The following is a 19,298-nucleotide window of genomic DNA, read 5'->3' as shown; positions in this document are numbered from 1 at the left end:
CACGACCCGTACGAGCCACCCAGCCAGAGCCCCCCTCACCCCCTAAATACCTAATAAACCCCCTCCCTCCCCCACCTTACCCTGGCCACCCCTGCCCCCCGTCCCTCCTGGGGGGAGCGGAGGCATCAGCCCCACACCTGGCAAGCCGCTGACTACCCATTGCAGCCCCCCGCCAAGACCCCGGACACAGTGGTCCGCACCTCCTCCAGGCCCCAGACTCCTTGCCGCCATCGGAGAACGGGGGTGTGCAGAACACCCCGATCCTCCCTACGCCTGCTCAGATGTTGTGTTGTTGCATGTTGTTCTCAAGTGCGTTTAAAAACTGGGAGCGCCGAAGGGGGTGCACGGCACTTTAAGAGTCTCATATCAGGACATTTACTCCTGCCAACCAACTCTGCAGTCACATCTGAGCCTCGGCAGGTTTAGCGTCTACTTCAGTGAACACCAACATTCATACTGTATTCCCGGTATTCCAGTCTTTTCCCTCTTGGAATCATATTTGTTTCTTCATTGGATATTGGACCATTCTTCATTGTTTCACTGGGAGATGCTAATAGCTGTTAGCCACTTCCCTGTTTTAACCCCTGCTGCCCATGTGCAGGATGTACTTCTGTTAATATTGTAAATAAACATGAAAGGCTTTATTTACTAACAAACTTAGCAAAAAACAAAGCATAAAACTCCAAAATAACAACTAATATGCCAGCAGGATGTGATAATCTTTCATAAAGGCTTTGTATGCAACCACAGTGAGTTACTGACGCATAAATAAACAAAAAAGTTAAATAATGTGGCTATGCACCTTTAAACAAAGGTCAGCAACAAGCTAGCTTTATGAAGGCAACATTCAGCCATTCTGCTTCAATCTGCTCATGAAGTCAGAAAAAGATGAGAACCTCCAAGTTTATTATTTATCGTGAAACAATTCTTAATTATTTTAATTACTAAGAACTTATTTGCCACAGATCGCTAAATCATCCAGTTTTTATTTATAGAGTATTTTTTATCCACATTGAGGATCACATGGCATCAAGAGTCTTAATTGTCATAATGTAACCATAATGACATTTTGGGAAATTGTTGGGGAAAGCATTCATTTTAGGGAATGGAATGCTTTCTGTCATCTGATGCTTTAAATCAGATAAATCTATGTTGGTATTGTTGTTGTTGCTCTGCTATAGTAAAGTTTCAGTGCTGCTAGCCCATCTTGCTTACTCCATCATTACATATTTCATCAGTTGTGGAAGTGGTTGGGCCTGTGCTGCCCCTACTGTTGGGCATCTTAAACATATGACTCAAGATAAATTAATGATAAATAAGTAAATAGTAGTTAATAACTACATTCTGTTATGAAACAGTCCTTATTGCTCAAGCTTTTTATATGTTAAAAGCCCTTTTGTTCTTGTTGTCTCTCTTGTTCAGTATGATGTGTGCCGCTGCTTTCTTGGCCTTGTGCCCCTTGTGAAAAGGTCTGGATCTCAACAGGTCTTTTATCTGGTTAAATAAATGTTTTATTAAAATTCAAAACTGCCTATTTTAAAACATAAAAAAAAAAACTGAAGATATTAAAGAAATGTATTGGCAGTCTTTTTTTCACAAGCTATGTTGTGGTTACCTGACTCCGCCAGATAGATTTGCTCCGCATATCCATCTGGAAACCTTCCGTTGAAGTAATTTTGGGAAGGGGCGAAAATACTGGTTAGCTGATCGGCCTATGTTGGTGATAGACGGGCCAAATAAACCAATCAGATTCGTCGTCGCTCGTAACAGAGCGACGACGAAAACACAACCACAAGCCAAGCTACTCTTGCTGCTGCAGGTAAAGGCTCGTTAGCTCAGCAAAGAAATACTCTGTAATTCCGATAAAACTTGCTCGATAGCCACGCTAACGCTAGTTTCATCGGCTGAAGCCGCCATGTTCTTTAGACTGAACTGACGCGCTTCCCGTTGCGTCACACCTCAACCCCATCAAAGCCAACGCTGATTGGACGTTCGTTTGGTGAACGGCTCCAAATTTTCTTTAACGGAGAGTAGCCAGACTGATCTGCGAGTGAAACCTTGAAAGCTCGCGAGATCAGGATGGTCTCACGAGGCTAATGTTGTCATACTGTATTAAGACATGAAATTATAGCAGAAAGAGAAGGGTGAAGACGTGCAGTAAAGTTTCCTCGTTTTGGTGAAAAAAAACACTGGCCGGCTGCCTCAAGCACCAATGCCTCAGTGTACAGGACGTCTACGCTACCCTTACGCACCGCACTGTATTGGCAGGTTTTCAACACATGCTACCTTCTGTTGTGAAGTCAAAGTGTCAAATTAAAGCTTTGCTTGCCACATCAAAGCACCAGATTTTAGCGGGGGATGAAATACACACCATCTTCGTGTGGTTCTAACAAGGTATGCCTCAGCAGAGTTGAGCAGGACCATTTTTCACTTCTATTGTGCAAAGACAGTGAAGGGATACTCTGAATAGGGAGGATAAATTATTATAAAGTACATATATGTGGATACGTAGCACCTATAGTAATCCTGAAATATTTTCATTGTGAGAGAATATTGGCAGGATAACCATTTCACAACTGTTTAAATGAGTCCCATCATATATAGTGTTTGAACACAGTCAGAGTGGTCCACAAAGAAAAATCACTTTATTCCAACCAAATATCTGCTCTCCTCCAGCTCAATCCTGTTAAGTTAAGCAGAATCCTGCTCCATCAGCTGGTTGGCTACTGATTGCCACTTAGGGCTTAGCCTTCTTGGTGGCAGTTGCTGGTTGTTGGATGTCTGTTCTGACAGCAGGGGTCTGTGCAATAATGAGGCTGCCCTTTCACATGCTTGAGCTGTTAATGGATTTTTTTTTCTGAAGTTCTCCATCTGCCGGAATCACCAAAAGAAGGCAATTAGATGAGCTCAAAGTAACCTTCAGACCCTGCAGGTCAAGAGGGGTCAAATGTGGTAACCTGTTTTTTTCAGCAGATCCTCTTACTCTCTTGGTAACTTATAAACAGTAGCTCTTTAGTTGTTAGTGTCAGACCCTCCGTAACATTAAATTCATTTTAACAAGAATGAACATGTGATGTGAAAAGAGAAACTGCAGTAAACTGGAAAAAGGCAAGTGTGTAGTATTTCACAAAGTCTGATATAGGCTTACGTTACCTGTTTCATGGTATACCAAGGTTTTGAAAAGCCATGCCTTTAAAAGTGCTGGATAAGATCAGATATAGCTTTATTAATTCTCCATTAGAGGATATTTGGTTTACATAGCAGCACAAGGAAATATACAAAGGATAGACAAAAGACTATGGAAAATAACCAACTATTATATGATCACCATATGATCATTTACATGGACAAAAACAATCGGAATAAAAGGCCGATAGGAATAAAAAACACCATGTAAATACACCAATAGGAATATTATGATTGGATTAAGCTCAGTCGGAATGAAATTGTAATTCAAATGAGAGCGATGGTTTATGCCGATTGATAATCTGATCAACATGCATGTAAACGCTTGTCAGGCTCAAGTTATTCCGAATGTGGCAAACTAACCCGAGTGCGCCTGAGTGCCTGGCATAAATGTGACGTATTTCTGTTTTGGTGAATGGCAGAAATACATTGGGAAGCAAAACTGTCGGGGCACAAAAAATAAAGAGCTCAAAATTGTTGTTTCCTCAGTAACGTTTCAGCTGTAATTAGAACATCGTGGCTGGGCTCTTAGAAGACAAATAAAATCATATAGTACTGCTTTGTTTAGTATTTTTGTTGTTTAGCAAAGACAGAAGTGCTTCTTCTTCTGTTTCCTTAGGGCAATTTGATAACTGGGTGTGTCAGAGTAGTTCTGAATAAAGCCAGGTGCATATGCACACACACTGTAGTTGGATTAATTGATTGTGTGCCCATATAAAAGGTACAATCCAATTATTTAATCTGATCGTGAAATTTTGTGCATGTAAACATTAGCCTCGTGAGACCATCCTGATCTCGCGAGCTTTCAAGGTTTCACTCGCAGATCAGTCTGGCTACCCTCCGTTAAAGAAAATTTGGAGCCGTTCACCAAACGAACGTCCAATCAGCATTGGCTTTGAGGCGGGTTGAGGTGTGACGCAACGAGAAGCGACAGTTCAGTCTAAAGACATGGCGGCTTCAGCCGATGAAACTAGCGTTAGCGCGGCTATCGAGCAAGTTTTATCGGAATTACAGAGCATTTCTTTGCTGAGCTAACGAGCCTTTACCTGCAGCAGCAAGAGTAGCTTGGCTTGTGGTTGTGTTTTCGTCGTTGCTCTGTTACGAGCGACGACGAATCTGATTGGTTTATTTGGCCCGTCTATCACCAACATAGGCCAATCAGCTAACCAGTATTTTCGCCCCTTCCCAAAATTACTTCAACGGAAGGTTTCCAGATGGATATGCGGAGCAAATGCATCTGGCGGAGTCAGGTAATGTAAACATAGCTAAATATATAAAATGCAGTCAGGAATAGTCTCTTTCAATTTGGTGCTGTGGAATTGTGAAACCTGATGGCTGATGGCACCAACGAGCCCCCAAAGCACTTTGAGGCTTGGGGCTGGATGAGTCTGTTGCTGGAGGAGCTTCTAAATTATCTCAGCTCAGCATAGAGATAATGAGAGGGGTAGTCCTTTTCCATTGTAAGCTCCAGAATTTGGTTTCCTGGGGTGTCATGATTTGTCTTTGGATGAACCCGGACACAGCACGCACACACAGAGATAGTTCTTGAAGTGAGTTTATTGTACAGAATGGAGGGTTAATGACAAGAGGAACCAGAGTCTTTATGGACGGAGATGAAGGGTGCAGAAGCTGGCTGACAGGAGGAGTGTGGAGAGACTGACCAGGGAGGAACACCGGAGCTGAAGATTTGAGACCAGGATATCCGAACCGAGAACTTGAGACCGTGGAACAGCTGCTGGAACTTGAGAACGTGGAACAACTTGTTGGAACTTGAACGTGAAGCAGCGGGGTGAACTTGAGAACGTGGAACTGAACGTGGAACAGCTGTGGGAACTTGAGAACGTGGAACTGAACGTGGAACAGCTGTGGGAACTTGAGAACGTGGAACAGAACGTGGAACAGCTGCGGGAACTTGAGAAGGTGGAACAGCTCAGGAACTAGAGAACGTGGAACAACTTGTTGGAACTTGAGAACGTGGAGCAGCTGGGGAAACTTGAGAACGTGGAACAGAACTTGAGACCGTGGATTTGCTGCAGAACGAGAGACCGTGGAACTGAACTTGAGACCGTGGAACTGAGCTCGAGACCGTGGAACTGCTGAAGAACTTGAGAACGTGGAACAGAACTTGAGACCGTGGATCTGCTGCAGAACGAGAGACCGTGGAACTGAACATGAGACCATGGAACTGAGCTCGAGACCGTGGAACTGCTGAAGAACTTGAGACCGTGGAACAGAACTTGAGACTGTGGAACTGCTGCAGAACGAGAGACCGTGGAACTGCTGGAGAACTTGAGACCGTGGAACTGAACTTGAGACCGTGGAACTGCTGGAGAACTTGAGACCGTGGAACTGAACTTGAGACCGTGGAACTGCTGGAGAACTTGAGTAGAACGGAACCCAGGAGCCGTAAACAGGAGAAGAGAACGTGAGCAGGAACAGAAGCGTGTCTAGAGTTGAGGCTGGCTGGAACGAAACTGAAGTGAAGTGAAGGCTTCTGACTGAGCAAAACGTGAAAACTGAGCTGATGCAGGGTTCTGGCAGAGACTGAGCAGGAGAAGAACACTACGGACCGGTGAGCAATAACAGACTGAGGTGAGTATAAATAAGGGTGGAACCAGGTGAGAGCAGTTGAAGGTTGATTGCAGCCTGACAGGTGGAATTAATTATTCTGAGCAGGGAAGGGAGAGAGGCAGCGAGGCACAAACTGCAGCCTACAAGCTGCATCCTGACATGGGGTAATTGAAATCCTGGGGTTTTTGCCGTTGTGTGTTTCCTTAGCAATGGGTAATTTATTTAAATGACAAATGAGGAAGCTGTGCTGAAAACAGCACTTCCCCTTTTAGTCCAGCGGGTGACGGTAATAAGACCAAAGGCCAACAGCCAAAGTTATATCCCTTTCTTATTTTTTCAAATACTAAAGGTAGTTGTTAGTTGGATAGAACCTATGGAGTATTTCCGGTCATCAGTTCCCACTTCTTCTGTTCTTGAATGAATAATTGTACTTCACTTTGCATGATACATTTGTGACTTAAAAGTATTGTATCTTCTAAAGTGATTCAGTTTATCTAACCACCATTTTCTAGACCTCACAAATGTCCCTTCTGTCATCCTTTTGTATTTGCTGTCCAGCGTCTCTTGTAACTCTTTTAGATGTTCAAAGGACTATTAGTTAATAAACTACTTTTGTTTCAACTGATAAATTATAGTAGATGATGAGCAGCTCTAGAGTTATATGGCTTATTGATTGTTTCCATGAAAAATACAAAACCATGAAAAATACAAAACAAGAGTTTACTCTTCGCCACATTAGGTTTACATGAAACGTCAGTTTAGACGTTTCGTTTGATCATTAGTACTCTATTTCCCACAGAAATGTAGTGAAACTGTTTATAATTTATGTCTAAATTAACTTAAATGACAAAAACTACAGCAAAAAATTACATTTTATATTCTGCTACTTGCAGTTATTCACCACAAATCTACTAAACATTTTATATCCACTTTTAGCCATGACAAGCAGCTGGGAGCTAAGGAGAAATTCCTGAGTGTCTGGCTGAATATTCGCTACGGTAACCAGGTATTTCCCCCAACAGATTTTACTTTCACAAGTGGAGCCTTACTGCTTTCTGTTATATAAATAATAAAACCACAGAGTCATCTTCTGATCCCTGAACTGCTGACCATTAGCTTATCTACAGCCACTGTAGCCCTAATGCCCTCAGCCATGTATTTCTTCCTGATTGGGAATAAAACACCCCTTCGATCAAGAATTTCCTTTGGAAACTGGTCATTGATGCTTAATTTCGTTCCTCTCAGCTGTTTGCCCCGACTTCTGACCTGCTCTTTTTGCTTGTAATGCTCGAATTTAGTTACAATCAGCCGAGGTCGGGTTCTATCGGGCTTATTACCTCAGAACCAGTGAACACGGTGGAAGGTGATGTGTTTTACCTCTTCGGCCGAATTTTCAGCTTCTGCTGGAGGAAATCACGGGATTGTTCCCTCGGTTTTCCCCCTCTAACTACTGGGGAAGTGACCGGCCTGTAAACGGAGCACTGAAAACTCCGAAAGTAGATGCAAAATAGGTTCAAAATATTGATAAACTGACAGCTAGATGAGGTCTTGCCGATGTGTGTTTTCTTGCTTAAAAATCTCTAGAAACTACTTTTTGTGACAATTTAACGGTATAAAATCGATAAATTTGTACACCTAACTGGTGAAGTGTTTTGCCTTGTTGCACACAACCATGACCCTTAAAGGTGCATAGCCTAAGTTCCAAGATTTTTGTAGACATCTGCCCCCTCTAGCAACAAGTTGAAATACCACCAGTGTTGTGCACGTGCATGGGAGAAGAGGAAAATTATTTGCTGCTGTGACTGCACATGTATTTTGTTTAGAAGCATAATGTCTTCTGAAGTAAGAAAGCTATAAATATTAAGGTTGGCCCGTGTTCTCTCGTTAATGCATTGATTACGGTGGAGACTCAACAAAGTAGCCAGGTGATGGAGAGCACACAGCATATCACATCCATGTGCACATCCAGAGGATTCGGCCCGAATCACTCTCTCATGAACTGAATAGCCAGCCTATAGAGGCAACTGCGGTAAATTGAGGATAACTAATTTTACATGTCAGGCAATTGTAGGGGCATGTAAGGGAAATAACATAAATAATATTTAACTTCAAAACTTGCATAATATACCTTTAAAGAAAGCCCCAGGCTTGTTGAAAATTCTTACCCTCAGATCAGGACCTTTTATCCGTGAAACTAAAGCCCCGGGAATCTGAAATTCCCCGTGTAAATTTGTATCAAACCACGCACTGGGCTTTAGAAGCACCAGGCGTTTTTTCACATGTACAGGAAAAGGGCCTCTTGATGGCCTATAGCTTTACTTTCATCCTCTACTCGACCACTGCCTCCACGCTGTCCAGTTCCATCCCCACCACCAAGCTGGCCTTCCTCATCAGCTTGCCCAGTTTGTTGACACCACAAGTCCCGATGCCCCCTCACCAGCACACCACAGCAAAGATCACTTTGGTCAGACTGGTAGAGCATCCGCAGGAGCCTGGTGCACACATTGCCATACTTCAGCCTCCTCGGGAAGAACAGCCTACTGAGTTGTTTCCTGTTGAGGATCTTGCTGTTGTTTCCATTCCAGTTTATTATTGAGTTGCACCTTCAGTAAGTCGTAGTTGTACACAATGTCAACAGGGGTTTGGTCTGGGGCTCCTTGCTGCATCTGAAGTCCACCAACAGCTTGTTTGTTTTTTTCTATTTCCTACACTTTCCAGCAAACTGTGCCTGTGGTTCTATAGTCATTATAGTGAGCAACATAGAACGAAGTAACAAAGTGTCACAGAATGGGATGACCAGGTTGTCAGTATGCCGCCCCCCCCCCTTACTCGAGGTTGGCAATCCTTCATAAAGGTGGGCAGACCAGGTTTTATATTTTTCTTTTCCCAGGAGCTTTTATATTTTACTACAGACATCACACACACATGACCCTGTGACATTTGCAGTGTACACTGATTTAGCCACCAGCTTTGCTCCATGATCGGAGCATAGATTTTGCATATATGCACTGCACATTAAACTACCAATACTAAAGTACATCCACTTGTTGGACTCTGTTATGGTTAGAGCTGCCACAGACCCCTTTTTTTAGTTGTCTATATCGTCCATTAATTAGTTATTCTAAACAATATTTTCTTCTAAAACAGCAATTTTTATATTAATAAGTCATCTTATTTAAATTTCACAAAGTTGCAGAATTTCTTTTTTTATGTCCTGTCTGGAAATGTGTTGTGAGGGACCGAGGTAAGAATGCATGAGGCACTCTTGAAATATGCTTGAATTAATCAAAGGCGTTACCTGAGACAGATGCTCCTTGGTGAGATGGCTTAGGTTCAGGACAGAGAATGTTCCTGAAGGCAAACAATCATCAACTTCCTCCTCTTCACTCACACTGTGAATAAGCAAGACCTCCATTTCATTTTCAGTGGATGGAACCCTCTCCTTAAGAAGGTTGACATGGAGCACAAGCAGCACCTCCATTTCATTTTCAGTGGATGGAACCCTCTCCTTAAGAAGGTTGACATGGAGCACTCTACTCCCTCGCTGGAGACCTGGATTGGAGACTGTGTAGGTAGTGGGTCCAAGTTTCATTAGAACTTCAAAAGGCTCCTGCCACTTTGCAAGCAACTTGCTGTCAGAAGTTGGCAACATTACCAAAACCTTCTGGCCAGGAACAAAACTCCTGTGGCGAGCTTTCTTGTCAAACCAAGCTTTTTGGTGTTGCTGCGTAGCCGCCATATGACTCTGAACCAGTTCACTCATCTGCTGTAATTTATCCCTCATTTGGACAACGTATAAAATAATATTATTGTCTTCTTCTTTACCTTGATCTGCTTCCCAAGAGTCCCTCAGTAGGGTCAGAGGCCCCCTCACCTCATGGCCATAAAGGAGCTCAAATGGGAAGAATCTAGTGGAAGCCTGAGGAACTTCCATGTAGACAAAAAGTAGGTATGGCAACCACTGATCCCAATCATCATTAACAAACTTACAGAGCATTTGTTTCAGAGTTTGGTTGAAGCGCTCCGTCAGTTCATCTGTCCGTGGGTGATATTGGGTCGTCCGCATGCTCCTGATGCCCAACAACTTATACACCTGTTTCAACAGTGTTGACATAAAGTTAGTGCCCTGATCAGTCAAAATCTCCTGTAAGAATCCAACCCTTGAGAAAAGTTGAATCAATGAAGAAGCCACAGATCTTGCTTTGACAGTCTTTAATGGAAAGACTTTGGGATATCTTGTAGCATAATCTGTAATGACCACCATAAAGTGATTTCCAGCTTTGCTCTTCTCCACAGGGCTATATTCATACCAAGACGTTTAAACGGTGTGCCAATAATTGGGAGAGGGTGCAGTGGTGCTTTAATTGGCATTCTAGTTCAAGTCTTCTGACACAAAGGGCAACTTCTGCAAATCCGAGCAACATCTGAGCTAGGGCTGGACGATAATTCAATAACAATATATATCGATCGACGTGTGGTGCGATAGGAAATAATAGGGTCAATAAAAGTTTGATATACAAACAGTTTTCCTTCCTTCCTTTCAGCCTATCATATTAGTTGATGCTACAGTCACTGCTTTCTCTCGACCAATCGTAATCACGGACCCAGGCACGCCGAAAAAGCGGCGCCCTCTCGAACCACAACACACAGCCCGTGAATATGTTTCAGCAATGATAGGAGGAGGAAATGGTCCACTGGGGAGGAAAAGCCATGGGGGACCAAGCCCAACGAAGCAGCCGCCAGGAGTGAGCCGACACCCACCTGTGTACAGTTCTATGATGCAGCACATACCAACCAGGGTGTTGTCCTTTTAATACATTGACGATACAGTGGCGATTTGATGACAAAGCTCACTTCAAACTTTGGAATTAACAAATGTTTTTAGAGATGGAGTAATGAGTCACAAGTTCATGCAAACTGTGAAAATATAATTATCACTGTTAGTCAGAACCTACTGTGATTTATCATAAATCTGCACACAAATTTTAATTTGTGGCTTAGATTTGGAAATTGACTTTTATTTTTAAGAAGTAACTTCTGCATGATTTTTTTCCATGTGAGGAATGGTGCTTCTGGTGGATTTCTGCGCTAGCTGCTTCACGGGTAAAGTAGGCTCTTCATCGGGTACACAAAGTTCATGAGACATTTGAGTTATCTCAATGCCTGAAACTAAGAAATGACACAAAAAGAGTGCATAGTATTTAAAAATTGTGAATATCCTAATGCTTATTTAAACAAGTCAAAGTTAAGTGGAATGCTGTTATTTAAGTATTTTAGCTTCAGTTAATGTTTTCAGATGAAAATGCAATAGCTTCACAAAAAAGAAACACCTAGATATATTAAAATGATATTTTGCTATTAACACTGTTGTTTTTACAAATATTAATTTTCATATGTTTGTGCATTTTCTTTTTTTCAATATAATTTTTCAGATCTTTTTTGTCCAAATTATATCAGACTAAATATACAGTAAACATAAATATGTTTAGTAGCTAATCATATAAATAACTATTTATATGAAATATAAACATTGTTTTTCTTTTCAGTATGATTGGACATAAGGTACATAATCTGAAAGTGTGTAGTTTTCAGTAGTGTAGTAAGATTATATTTACAGTTTAGGATCATATTTTAGAATAGTTTAGAAATGCACCAGTCAGGCTTGTCCTGCACGATCCAAACTTCTAGTTGTCTTGTAGGTTGGACTAGCTGATTCCTATTTTTTTCCCAAAGATGCAAAACATACAAGAGAAAAAAGATTCTGTCTTTGCATTAGAAGCGTTGAATTCAACAGAAAACACACATTTGCCATGTTTGGTCCGCTTTAAACAGATTCAACCCATTCACAATGAAAATCCTGAGTTAGACAAAAACATTTTGAGGAAATAACATTTTAAAGAATGATTTGATAAATAAAAATCAATAACTTTGGGTGCTGTAGGGGATGATCAACCGGAAAAGATGTGTGTTGGTGTGTTAGCTTGATGAGTTAACCTTAGTTACACAAAATCGACATTATTGTTCCCTATCAATGCTCTACTAACGCTCATACTATGATCAAATGATGCGGGAACGAAATGAGAAAAACATATAATGCTTAAAAGAGCCTTAGTTACGTTTAACTAGGACTAGTGTTGAGGTATTAGAGGAGGCTAATAGCGGCTAATGCTAGTGGCAAATTGTCGCTCACTTAAAAAGACTTTTAAGCCAATTTTTTTGTAATGTCTAGACCGGAAAACATAAACATTAATATCCCATAGAACCTTTATGGAAAAGGTTTGTTAAAACCATAAAAACAACTCAAAACATATCCACATAGCATTGTTTGAAAAGTCGATAATGGGTAGCTTAGCCAAAACACAGTAAAACACATTCAAATTAAACCTTTTAACTTTCACTGCTAAACCCTGCCAAACCTCTGCCTCTGTGTCCGTTCTGTTGACTTTGGGGCATCCAGTTGGGGCAATTGGACCAGGGGGAAGTTGGTTTGGGCCGGGGTGGTGAGCTAGCGGCTAGCTCCTTCATGCGGGTTCTCTAGCCATAGGTCCCTCTGTGGGGAACTCGGCAGGGCTTTTCTAGCGTGCCTGTGTGCTCCGTTGGGGAGGCTGCAGCGTATTTGGGCACCAATCGGCCATGGGAAACTGCCTCACGCAGTCTCGGCTCAGTATTCCTGCAAAAGCTGAGAAAAATCACAAAGACTGGTTTCTGTAGAGATAGGTTGCTTACTCTGTTGTCTGATTCCACAGAAGACAGACTGCAGCTACTTAGCTCCGTTTACAGTTTGAGAACATGGCTGCGGATCTCCCCAATGTCTCTTTACGAGCTCATGGTAAAGAGAGAGATTAAGGGGAAGAGCCTGGGGTAATAGGGGTGCCCCTGCTGTTAGGGGTAGTCCCCTGATGCCTGCAATCTCTTACAGCATCAGAAACAGACTGATTTGTTTTTGTCCCCTTGGACCAAACAAGGGGTTTAAAGGACTTTTCTGGTGTGAATATACCCTAAGATTATTTCACTTTCACTATGCAAAGAATCATAACTTCCTAACCTCAACAATACTTAACCTTAATCATACTTAAGGGCTGGGAAATGTATTTAAATAATCTGTTATCAGATTAAGTGTAATTTAAGAGAATCATTGTGACTTGCTCATGTGCTTCACTGACGACTTCCCACCTCTGCAAGGCGTACGGACGGGGATGCCTTGTTTCTGTCTACCTAGATGTGCTGCAGCCATTTCTACCTGTCCTTTGCTGCTCTTGGTTGCCGAGTAGCTCAGCTGTTCTACTGTTCTCACCACTCTAACAACCTTCCACCTCTTAGTGACAAAAATATTCCCTAACCTTAATTCTTTTGTCTTAACTAAAAGAAATGCATCAAAAATTGTGCTGAGGGTTTATAAACTGAAAATGGTTGGAGTTCTACTTTTCAAGACTTTATAGAATGTTCTACAATCCTTAATCAGAGCCAAACAAGTAAAAATCAAATTAATTCTGACTTGATCTCATTTGCCGATTAACTAGCAGATGTCTAGAATAGCTGTGTTAAGCATGTTTATATTACCACCCGCAGTAGTAAAAGTTACTAATCTGATTCTATGGGAAAATTAATTCAACCCCCTAATCTATTTCTAAAGGGTTATAAAAGCTGTGTGATTGTGGCTCATCATTAATCATATGTTCTGCTTTGGTACTCATAAGGCCCGTTTACACTACACTTTTTTTAACCGAGCTGAGACCAGTCCAAGCTCGGTAACCGAGCTAGCTCTTGTGTGTAAATGGTCAGCAGACTGAACTGGACTGCGCTAGACATAACCGGACCGCGCTAACTGCAGACCAGTTCCTGAGGAGGTCTCGGACAGTTTTTTTTTTTTTTTTCCCGGTTATCTGATAACGAAGAGCGCATGAGCAGACCACGTCATGCCCTTACAGTCAGCTGACTGTCCGGTTTTTCTGGCGTGTCTGGCTGCACGTGCCGATTCACACTCCATTCAGACAAATTTCAGACATTCATAATAATACTAGCTTCCTTACCGTGCCACACAATTTCCAGAGATGATTCTGCTTAGCAGTGTGATGAACCTCAGTGTCTGTCGTTGTTTCCTGCGTCTGTAAATCCTTATTAGACGTTCGTTTGCCTTATCCACGTCCCAAAAGCTGACTCTGTCTAACCATAACATCCTGAATGTTACGGGCGACGCCATTTTGATTTGCTTGGTCCCGCCTTCAATCCCAGAGAGCGGTAGTACCGCAGATCGTCACTAGGAGGAGAGGAGCAACCAAGGAACCGGGATAGTGTGGTGTGTAAACGGTCGTCTCAACTTGGTTAACTGATCCAAGCTCGGACTGGGCTCGGCTCGGTTTAACAAGGGTAGTGTAAATGGGGCTATATAATTTAGTATGGAGGAGAGGCTGTCACTGCATGAAAAGTGGGATTTTCTGCTAATATCGGCACATAACATTGCTGTGAAACTGGAGGTTTATGTCTGTTAATAGGAGTTTTATGTTAGCCCCAAAAGCTGACGGGAATCACTGGTAGTTGACGTGAACTTTGTTGGTCAGTGTTGCCTCCATGACCCCCTCTCCTCAGGTCTAGGGGAGGCTTTTAAATGTAAGGAAGTTCCTGTGAGCCATATACATGTAAATCAAGTAGTCACTTACTACTGGCATTGGCGAATACTTTCTGTAACCTCATGCCTAGATTTTTAACAATGATTTGTTGATGCAAGTGACTAAAAACGTTCTTCTTTGATTTAATAGAATTGGATGTTTACATTACTTGTGTAATCTTTTAAACCTTATTCCTTCAAAATGTAACTACACATGAAGTAGACGAAACATTCAACCAATATTCAATTTACAAGACATCATTCTGATTTATATTACATCATATCATTTTAATTTACTGTAAAATTACAAAGAGCTCGCCTGTGACAAAATAGATCACTCGTGAGGAAACTGTCAGCTATTTATATAGATGCCTCAAAGATTCAGATGAAGAAACAGGAATAGCCATTACAAATCACAAATAGGTTGTCAGTATACATGGTGAAATATTAGGATATATTAGCTGTACGATTAGAATAGTTTGCTCAGATTCAAGTTCAGCGCTCCTTAGTTTACAGCACAGCTATTCAGAAAGTAGGCCAGACTTTTTATTAGAAATTTATTAGTCATTCAATAGAATACAGATGATGAGATTGATAGAAATAGAGAAACACTGGACAAGAGAAAACTTTAACAAGCGTAATATTTGAACACATTGGACTCAACAATACACTTTTTAGAATAAGTAAACATGATACAGGAAAATGTCAACATTGTGTTGAAAGTGAAACAATATGATTATATGAAACATGTGATTAATATGTCAGAGATAGAAAGAATGTATATTGAAATTATAAAAAAAATAAGGAAACATTTCAATTAAATAAATACAATACTGGAATAACCAGTAAATTATTTAAATTCTTTTTAAATTTCCCAGGAAAACAAAATTGATTGACAGAATACTAACAGAAAAGACATTTTGTTCCACACTCTTTACCAGCAGGTAAATTAAAAATATGGTAAATTTGTCTCTATCTGGTTAAAAGGAATTAATACATTTGATTGGTTCAACTTTTGACTCATCCATGGTGTTTACCTACAACTACAACTGATTCTTCTGCAGCAATAAAGTTGGAAGATCTATGTCGGGTAATATGATGAAGCTCTCCCTTACCACTCTGCTACCTTCATAGTTTAACATCCTAAAATAGACCGTGTTAAGGGGATTTCTCATCAGGAGCATTGCTGCTCATCTATGCTCAATTAATATGCAGCAACTGGCTGGTGTGTGCAGGAGTGTGTCATGGTAGGAGGTTCTCAGCCCTGGATAGTTCATCATGAACATCAAAACTCCAGAATTAAGGCTACTGTTGGCTTCTTATAGGACCAGATTTTAGCTGATTTTTTTCAAGCTCGTTCTTATAGGAGTGAAAAAGTTCCCATACCACACAGTGATGCATGATGTGCGTGCTTTTCTTAGACATTGTGGACCATGCTTAGTCTGCCTCAAGCCCTCTCTAAAAGTATGTCATTGATGGACTTTATGATGCTGGCTGTGTTGTTTAATTTGATGTCATAAGAGACCGTGTTGACAGATATTACGAAAAGCTTAGACTGAGGATACTGCTCAGATACTGTGCAGTATCCTCCAAGACTTCCAGCTGAAAGTCTGAGCTTGAGTTATATGCAGCAGTCCTCCAAATGATTGTATTTGTACCATGAAATAAACAATTTTTTTAAACAGTGTTACCTTGGAAACTGAAGAAAGTGAATACAGGACTGTTTTTCTTTTGGTCTTAACTCGTGAATGGGTAAAATGTCATTTTCAGAATTTTGCACACACACTAATTATTGCTTTGATCACAGTGTGACTTTCGGCATAGATAATGTCTGTCTTCATTATCCTCAGCAGAAGGTGTCACTATGTTCTATTAGAGTTTTTGTGACACAAATATAAGCTGGTTGTTGTTGGAGAATACTAATAGAGCTGAATGTTGCCTCTAAATCTGTGACAAACATGTCAGTAAATATTATCACAGCTCCCTCCACACTTAGTGATACCACTGGTAAAGCTGTAAAAAAAATCAATTATTATTATTATTTAATTGTGGTAGCATAACCTTACGCTGAAAAAAAAAATCTAATGTCAAGTGGGGGAAACAAATCCAAGGTTAAAAACATTATTTTTACAAACTCACTAGTGACACAATTAATGGTGCCCTTAGAGTTTCTGGAAAATAAATGTACCTGAAGCAGTTTTTGAATGTATTGCTAACATTTATATGTTAATATCCATTCCAAGCAGTGGAAATGTTTCATCACAACTGGGAGCAGCTGGTCGGCATCTAAAGTAAAATAATCCCTAATTTATGACCAAAAATTAAGGTTAAATTAAAGGTAGAGTCAGCCATTTATCCAGAAATGTAGGTCAAAAATGCCCGAGTCCCTTTTTAAATAACTATGCATGCGTGAGAAAATCGTACCTGCTCTTCCACTCTTCAGGGGGATCACGCAAATTTATCTCCTAAATTCACTCTGGTCATTTCTTTCTACTGAGGCCTTCCTCTTCTCATAAACTTGTACATGGTTTGCTTCTTGCGACTCTCAACCATTTTCAAAGTATACGATGAGAGCAGCAGAGCTGCTATGAATAGCTAACACCAAATGTTACTGAATACATAAACACTGGAAGTGCCTGTGCACAGCCAGCAAGCAGAAACTAACAAGGAACTTGCACGGACACTGGCGTCACATGAGCAAGTTACAATTATTAGCATGTGGGACAACCAATAGATAAGGCGATACCCCCAGAACTTGAGGGGTGTGTGATTAGGATGAGACATGAAGGCATCTGATTGCTTCTTACCATTTGGACCGAATGACAGGATTGGTCAGAGTTTTTACAGGTTTGCAGCTTTCAATTATCAATTTTTTTATAATATACAGTATAATATTCACAACTGTCAGGGTTGAAGGACTATTTCACCCAGTATAACAAAGGGTTTCTGAACAGCATTACCAACCACAGCTTTAAAGAAAATATGTTGTGTGGCTGCAGAGAAAGGAAAGAAAAGGAGGGCATTCAAACTATATTTTCCACCTATCATAATGGAGAACATGAAGTCTCTGGGAAAATGGATAAACTTCAACTGCTGACAAGGACCCTGATGTGTTTCACTGAGACATCCTGTAGGATCATATCCCCTACTTAAGCATCTCTTTGCCTGGCTGTAATCCTGGGTGTTCTGTGATGTATTATCTCTCCCACTCTGGTATTGAACTGTTAGCTCTACGTTTTCATCCATATTATTTAACAAGGGAGCTCATTGGTGTTACCTTAGAAATAGTTTACATTCCTATGTTGGCTGTTTCCAAGTCTGCCTGTGATTTAGAAACAGCCTTCAGTGAGGGAGACAGGGAATTATTAGGAAGTACACAAAAACAGCTCGAAGACTAGATTAGAGAGAGCCAGGAGGCATACAGGAAGAAGCAGGAGCACAACCTCCTGCAAAAATAATTTACTGCAAGAGTTGTGTGGTCATGGATGAAGGAAATAACAGGCTTCAAGCAGAAAGAAGTTTAGATAGATTGAAGTCTAGACAGAACCAATGATCTGAACACATAGTTACAGCTCAGGAAGATGCTCAGTATCCTCCTCCCCTACCTGGCTGATAGACATCCCACCTTCCTTTGACCCAGTACTTTCCTGTCACACACCAGAATTTTTATCTCTCAACTCAGCCATGGATCCTTCTGCTTGTACATATTTGTCTTCACAAGGACTTAGACAGACTTGGACTTTATTGTCATTCATCTAAACATTTACATTGTACATTTGAGCACAATTTGTTACAAGGCTCCGAGTAAAAACAGAAGGCATGATAAACATCATAAATATAAATCCATATTAATTTTTCAGGGATGTAGCAGCAAACTAAAAAATAAATGTTATATGTACAGAAAGGCTATATTGGAAATCCTGATGCCCTCCACTCCTATCTCTCCTTCTTGTGTTGCTGTCTCTAGAAGGTTAAAGTGACATGGGAGACTAAACCAGAACAATACTGCTGGTCCAGATGGTGTCAATCCCAGAGTCTTGAAGTTCTGTGCAGAGCAGTTCTGTGGGATTCTGCAAACTTTTCAATATTGATCAAGTTCAAGGTTTCAGTTGTGTGACAGACATTCTGCCTTATTCTGCTGTCAAAAAAGATCAACAAACACTTTCCAGTGACTTTAGACTTGTTGCCCTGACATCCTACATCATGAAGGTCCTGGAGAGACTCATGTTGCCTTGCCGGAGTAAGCTAACAAGCAATTAACAGGACTCCCTGCAATTTGCTTATTGCAATGGTTGGCATTAAAGATCCAATCAGACTGCTTCAGCAAACCCACTTTTGTCTGTACAGGCCAGGAAGCACTGTAAGGACCATGCTTATTGATATATCCAGTGCTTTTAATATAATTCAGCCTGATTTGCTTTGTCAGAAATTCCAAAAGACTCAGGTGGAGGCCTCAACAATCACCTGGATCAGAAATTACCTGACTAACTGACCACAGTTTGGGAGACGAAAGAGTTGTGAGTCTAACCAGGTAGTCAGCAGCACAGGAGCATCACACGAGACTGTATTCTCACCATTCCTTTTCGCTCTGTACACCTCAGACCTCCAGTATAAGACAGACCCCTGTCATCTGCAGAAATACTCTGATGACTCAATAGTTGTCAGGTGCATCAGAGATAGACAGGAAGCTGAGGACAGTCAAAACAGGAAAGCTTAGACACTGGTGTGTGGCATTGTGTGGGAACAATAATCTTATCTTGGATGTGAACAACACAAAACAAATGGTTGTAGATTTCTGTTTCCATCGTGTGTGAAAAAGTGGGGTTGGTGGAGGAGTATAAATGCCTGGACAAAAAACAACAACAACAACTAAATACCAAAATAGTGAAGATGTCTACAGAAAGGGACACAGCAAACATTATTTACTGAAGAAACT

The 19,298-nt window shown here is 41.0% G+C and overlaps 1 protein-coding gene across 5 annotated transcripts in view; it reads left to right on the top strand.

Annotated features, from left to right (window-relative positions):
* The window catches only part of cadps2 (Ca++-dependent secretion activator 2), a 216,673-nt gene that overhangs the window by 30,335 nt on the left and 167,040 nt on the right, over positions 1–19,298 (top strand). The window lies entirely within an intron of this gene.

The sequence above is a fragment of the Fundulus heteroclitus genome, chromosome 2 (assembly GCF_011125445.2).
Source record: "Fundulus heteroclitus isolate FHET01 chromosome 2, MU-UCD_Fhet_4.1, whole genome shotgun sequence".
Taxonomy (NCBI): Eukaryota; Metazoa; Chordata; class Actinopteri; order Cyprinodontiformes; family Fundulidae; genus Fundulus; species Fundulus heteroclitus.
The sequence above is the reverse complement of the archived record's forward strand: the minus strand, read 5'-3'. Positions and strand labels throughout refer to the sequence as shown.